The 6,010-nt window shown below is 39.1% G+C and overlaps 1 non-coding gene across 1 annotated transcript; it reads left to right on the top strand.

Annotated features, from left to right (window-relative positions):
• The first annotated feature begins 4,614 nt into the window (after positions 1–4,614).
• LOC141812808 (small nucleolar RNA R71) lies at positions 4,615–4,721 on the top strand. Its single transcript, XR_012600341.1, has one exon. It is a non-coding gene; the product is annotated as a small nucleolar RNA R71 (small nucleolar RNA).
• Positions 4,722–6,010: the final 1,289 nt, after the last annotated feature.

Genomic DNA, 6,010 nt, shown 5'->3' with positions numbered 1-6,010 from the left:
TCCTAACTGACTAAAAATATTAGAATATTGAGAGTTAACATATGGATGCTGGTTAAGAGTAATTAGTTTATTGGAAATGACCTTTCATGAGACTTCATGTGGTTCTATAAATGTCTATGAAAATCTCATTGCAACTTGATTGTAAGTTTCCTTTGACTTGAAGTATTCAAGTCATCTTGGTCATGGAGAGTTATACTTTGACATCTTAAATAAGTGTCTCTATGGAGCCGGGATGATTGGGTATAAGTTGAAGTGCCGGAAGGTGATTGAGTAGCCAACAGAGGATTCACCACTCCTTTTATTAGGAGATGTATATCCTATGGTCACTTATCAAGATTTTTACTCATAAATCTTTGGCCAAAGCAGAAATATGTCAAGAGGATGATCCTCTTAGACAGATATTTTGAGCAACTTAAATATGCAGAACAAGAACTACAGTATGGGCTAGATATGACGTAGTCAGCCTAGTGGGAACTGACACATAGATCCTGTCCTGAACTAAGTGGGTATAAGCGCGTGAAAAGAACAAACACATGAAAAACTATAGCTGCTAAAGGGTTCAAAAGTGATTTTAGAATCAACTAATTTTTAAATTAATTGAGGGTCATGATATACTACTAGGTGGCAGTCATAGTCGATACATAATTAATGGTTAATTAAGGAAGACCAATATAAATTGAGAACCTATAAGTTCACATGCACTACGAGATTCTCCAAGAAACATAAAATAAATTTAAAAATTAAATTTTTAGATCGAGAGAGATAGAGTCTAGTTGGAACATAAGAAGGGCAAATATAAAAGATATTTTACTGGAAAGGAAGGGCGGATGGGTCACATCTTTTGAAGACAAAGTCAAATTTAATTATAAACCAAATTAGTTTGATTTAAATTAAAGGTGGTTTGATTTTGAACCAATCTGATTTGATTGTGAATCAAACTTGAGGCTAATGGTTTGGAGTTTATGTTATTCGATGGGGATTTCTGATTAGCAAACCAACCCTGATAGAGATCTATAAATACAACTCTTATGTAGAGTTATTTATAAGATTAAAACCTAATTGTTAGGTTTAAAATCGTAGCCCCCTCTCTTCCTCCTTTCCTTGAGTTGTCACCCAACACAAAAACACAACTTCTTCTCTTTGTGTTGCCGCCACCCACCTCCTCTGTGGTGCTTGTTGCCGCTGGCCAAAGGAATGTAGGACCAGTGCACGCTAGACAGGGTGGATAGTGCATCATGTTTGTTCGTTCTATAAAACACTCATAGCGGATATTAAAAACAAACACAGGGCACGTGGATTTACTTAGTTCCTAATCCTCTAGGGTTAGTACATCTAAGGCTTATATATGGGAGGTGTTTGTCCACTAGTGATCTCCCTTTTAAAACTTTTTCAGAAGTAGAGAAACATAATAATGAAATACAAAAGTAAGACTTAAATAAGAAATTAAGACAATACTTGTATAGTCGATCTGGGAGTCCTCGACCATAACACACCTTCCCTAAAGCTTCCCTGGTTACATGAGCTTGTCTCCATTTGTGTTTAGCAGCACCGCAGTATGAAGATTGATGAGAATTAGGGTTGTGCCATGGTGCTAGTTATATAAGCTATATAAAGATCTTTTCGGATGTCCCAAACTGATCCGATCCGATCCGATCTGGTTTCATCGGTCTTTATCGGGGTTAATTCCTCCTAATCGGGGCACTTGGAACATAGGGGCACTTGGATCATCTAGGTGTTGGATCAAATCCAGGTGCTTGGATTTGCCCTAATCCAAGCGCCTAGACCTCACTGGGTCGCTTGGACTATTCTAGGCGCCTGGATCCAATAGAGGTGCATGGAACCAGTTAATTAGATTTGACCTGAGTTGACTTTCAGACTTGGTTCGACCACTTCTATTTGCTCCACTTATGGTTCCTCAATCATGCTTCTAGCTCCTAGTTCCTACAAGATTAACATACATACAAACAAACAACCTAAGTCTAACTATAGTCTGTCTGACCTACTAGGTTTACTTAAGCCTTATCCTGTAGGTCTAACTTACTAGGCTTACAGATGCCTAACTTCTAGTTAGGACTAGTTACTTTCATAGGTAGACTTCTCACCTACCAAACACCCAGTCACCTATGATCTGCTTGGACTTTCCCTTGCCTAACCTCCCATTAGGACTAGTCACTTCCATAGGTAGACTTCTCACCTGCTAAGTATCTAGTCACCCTTGACCTGTTTGGACATTTTCTTGCCCAACCTCCAGTTTAGATTTCCTGCCCAGCTTCACTCACCAGGACTTCCAGCCCAGCTTTACTCATAAGGTCTTCCTTGCCCAGCCTCCAACTAGGACTTCCACTGTCTAGGCTCTAGCTAGGACTTCTCCTGCTTAGCCCACAACTAGGACTTTTTCTTGCTTGGTCAACAGACTAGGACTTCTTGTTAGTCTTCTAGTCAACTTTGACCTGACTAGACTTCACTCACATCCAAATATCAAGTCCTGTTTGGATCAATCGTTAGTCAAATAGACTAGATCTAGATGTATTATCAAACATTGAAACCCTGAGGACAGATTAGTGCTAGCTCCTTGCACCAACAAGGAGGGCTTCCAAGCATACCACCAACCATTAATCTTCTCTAAGATCAGTACCTTCCAAGGGTCGGCCATCTCCGAGCCAAAGGAAGCTACAATTCATGATGGGAGCAAGGAACAAGAGGAGAAGCGACGGTTGGTTCTCCACTAAAAGGTATCGCTTCTTACTTTTGGCTATTATTCTGGGGCAATTATTGTCGCTAGAACAACCATGCCATTAGGTTTGCTATCCTTCTTGACAGTGAACCATTCGACCTTCGAATGATGGTGTGATCATCTCCGTTCAATCCGATTAGTATCGCCAGGTTGTTTTAAGCTGTCAGATACGAAATCTAATCATAGTTCCTCGCTCAGATTGCTTGTCTCTCTTCTTCGACTAATATCAAAATGGAGACATGACACGTAACTTAGGAAAGTCATCTCAAGGAGATCTCGACATGGATACGAGTAGAGGCAACCTTGCTCAAAGTTGCTAGTTGATGTCATTTCTGCTTTGCGTCATCCAAAAGATATAAATTATTTATGATCTTATCTATTATTATGTTTGCATGCATATGTATCCTTGTGTGGTTGTTATGTGTAGATAGTAATAAAATATTTATTACACTTCCACTGCATGTTTAGAGAAACATGAATTTTAAAATATGCATATCGGAAACCCAACACAAGAGTGGTCGGCAAGTTGTAAGGTCATGATTGTTAATTTCAAATATCTTAACCATAATTTCTTAAAAATTGACAGGGGTATAAGACTTATGTTCTTATCGAGGTCACATAAAGCTTTACTTATCTTTATTTTACCAATGGTGCACGGTATTGAGATGCTTACTGGATTCTTGAGCTTTGAAGGTAGCTTGTTTAGAAATAGTGCACTGCATTCCTCTATTAAGGCAATAGTCTCATAGTCTTCTACCTTCCTTGGGTGTGCTAGGAGGTCCTTCATAAATTTCATAAACTTCGGCATTTGATGTAGAGTATCGAGTAAAGGTATGCTTACACAAAGTGACTTGATCATTTCTAGAAATTAACTGAATTCCATGTCTTTCTTGGCTTTGGCCAATCTCTGAGGGAAGGACACCGGTGGCACATAAGATCTCAATAGAACCTTGGAGCTTGGGTCATCTATCTTCTTCTCGGATTCTGCATGAGTATCATCTTTATCAATGGTTATCTATCCTGGTTGATTTGATCCCTTTCCTTGTCTTTCTTGGGCATAGGTGGTTCCGTCAAGGATCTCCCACTGCTCAAAATAATGGCATTGTAATGTTCGACGAGATTTGTCTCTAGTTGTGCCAGAAATCTTCCTAGAGGGCTCAATAATGAACTAGTGACCTATGCAATTTGAGTTTCAAGCATTTTACTATGGTTCATAATGTTGTCAATCGTACCTTTCATTTGTTTGATGGCCCCCTTAGTGGTTGTATGTCATTGTCGAAACTCCTTGATTGCTTAATCATGTTTGGTTATGAACCCTTTGAACATATTCTCCAGCCTAGATATCGGAGATACTTATTGATCCTCTACTGGTTGTTCATAGTTGCCCAATCCACCTTGACCTTGATTATTCCTGTATGAGAAGTTCGAGTGGTTCCTCCCACTAGGATTGTATGTGTTCAAGAAAGAGTTGTCTTATCCCTGGTTGAAGTTATTGATGACGTCTATTTGTTTAACTTGGGCTTCTTGAAATAGCTCCTAGTTGACAATCATCCGCTTCATGTCCTGTTAAACCACAAACTGAACAAGATATATTAGTTATATTCACAACATTAACGTTGAAACAATTGAACCTTTGGGTGAGTGAATCCATTTTTACTGCAATTAGGCCTAGAGTATTCATGGCATACTTACCTGCAACATTCATGGGATTATCTCTTTCGAATGGCCATTGATGGTGGTTGAGAACCACACTCTCCGTTATCTCTTAGGCCTCATCCAATCTCTTGTTCATCAACGCTCCACCAATTGCAGAATCTAGGATTATCTTCATTGCATATGAGATTCTATTATAGAAGATATGGATGATAAACTATCTCTCTAGTCCATGATGTGGGCATTGTTATAGAAGTCCCTTGAATCGGTCCCATGCCTGAAACAAGAACTCTCTGTCTTTCTTCATGAAACTCATGATGAGATGTCTTAGGTGGGCTATCTTACAAGTAGGAAAGAATTTGTCGAGGAACCATTGTCCGCATTCCTCTCATGTGGAGATGTTGCCCAATGGAAGTGAATGGAGTCAAGACTTTGCCTTATCCTGCAGTGAGAACGAGAATAAGACAACCTAATCACATTTGCAGATGCTCCGTTATGTTTTAAAGTAGCACAAATCTCTAAAAATACCTCTAAGTGCAGATTGAGATCTTTCATGTATGCTCCTCCATATTAGTTCTACTAGAACATATGTATCAATGTTGACTTCAGTTATAAATTATTGGCATCTATTGGGGATCGTGTGATGCTTGACGTTACTCCTCTAGCACTCAGGGTAGCATTGTCCTTTAACGACTTGTCATCGTTGTTGGCCATGGACAAAATTACTTGTGCTTTCTCTGCCTCTAGCTGCCTTTGTAAGGATCACCTTTTATGAGAAATCTTGTCAATCTCAGAATAAGCAAGAAGAAGATCTCCTAAATTTTTTGACCTAAGCGTACAAGCTCAGTCTAACATGGAAAGAGTAAATGGAAATTCCATAGGTCTGGTGTACCATTTACTCTTTCTATGTGACACCAGATACTCTTTCCTCTCCGTAGTCAGTCTCGCTCAGTCTACAATGGTACACCAGATACTCTTTCCCTTGAAGTTCCGTCTTAATAAGAATGAAGGGACAGAAGTGTGACTTATCTTATTACAAGAGGAGCAAGGCCTAGAACAGAACTAAAGAACCTCAAAAGTGATCAGTCGAGCGCAAATTAGAGTTTCTCACTCTAAACTGATCCCCCTGTATATAATATAAATTCCCAAAACTTAACATAATGACGCTCTCGCACCTACCTTAATTAATTAGACTCTACACTCTAATTTAGACTCTCATTTGCTGCGGTTCAGCGGAAAACTATAGACCGTTCATTATAGCCTAGAACTCCCGACCAAGTAAGTAGCTTTTAAAGTTTAAGGTCTTCCCTCCCCTCCTCCTTTTATAGTTGCATCAGTTCCGGGTGCGCGATGTCTCACGGGGGCATCTAACTCACTCGTACCTAAATTAGATTCAAGACGTCCACTTATTATTTTATAAAGTGCTCTCGCACCTCATCACTCTCAGGAACAATAACTAGGAAGACGAAGATAAGCAAACTATATAAGACTCATATCTTCAATTCGCTTCTTTTTTTCTTTATAATTGAGTTCAGAATTACATAATATAAAGAATATATGAATCTCACTGGTCTCACTGGTATAAAGAGGAAAAAGACTAATATAAGAATCTTCAAATGGATG

Source organism: Curcuma longa, chromosome 19 (genome assembly GCF_044706935.1).
Source record: "Curcuma longa cultivar G26 ecotype Majalengka, Jawa Barat chromosome 19, ITB_CL_G26_1.1, whole genome shotgun sequence".
NCBI lineage: Eukaryota > Viridiplantae > Streptophyta > Magnoliopsida > Zingiberales > Zingiberaceae > Curcuma > Curcuma longa.
Note: the sequence above shows the minus strand (reverse complement) of the source record. Positions and strands in the feature narration are given on the sequence as shown.